This window comes from Penaeus monodon, chromosome 22, assembly GCF_015228065.2.
Source record: "Penaeus monodon isolate SGIC_2016 chromosome 22, NSTDA_Pmon_1, whole genome shotgun sequence".
NCBI classification, from domain to species: domain Eukaryota; kingdom Metazoa; phylum Arthropoda; class Malacostraca; order Decapoda; family Penaeidae; genus Penaeus; species Penaeus monodon.
Genome location: NC_051407.1, coordinates 1013322 through 1013948, shown reverse-complemented (window position 1 = coordinate 1013948; position 627 = coordinate 1013322).

Sequence of the window (627 nt, the reverse complement as noted above, 5' to 3'; positions counted from 1 at the left end):
CCTCATACAGCCCCCTACGCATCCGCCCACGCACTTCCATACTCAGCCCCCGTGGCGTCACACGCGAAGGTCCTTCCTCCTTCGCGAAATCCCGTCTGCCGCGCCCTCAGCCACTCGCGGCTTATCCTTTGGCCTCGTGCAGGGTCAGGGAAGGTCAGGCGGACAGATGTAAAGCGCGGAGGTCGTCTTTGGGGTCAACTTTTGGCTGCTGGTACGACCCCCTCCTCATTCCCCCTCCCGATCCTCTCCGCCACCCCCATCCCCTCCCCAGCGTCTCTCTCCATCTCTCCACTCTCCTTCCTCCGTCCGCCTCTTCTATTCCTATCCACGATGTTCTTCTTTGCCTTCCCCTACCCTTCTTTCCCCTTCCCGCCTCCTCTTCTCACACTCCCATCTCCCTCTCTGCTCCTCTATCCTTACCCCCCAGCCTCTACCTCCTCCGTCCCTCACCCCATTCCCCTCTCCGCCGCCCCTCGTGCCTCCTCCTCTCCCGCCTCCTCCCTCCTCCCCTTCTGCCCCCTCTCTCGTCCCCTCCTTCCCCCCTGCCTGTTCCTGAACACTTGTCCGCACCAAGCAGGAGGCGCGCGGCAGGACAAGGAAACCGAACTGATAGCCTCGTGAACACGT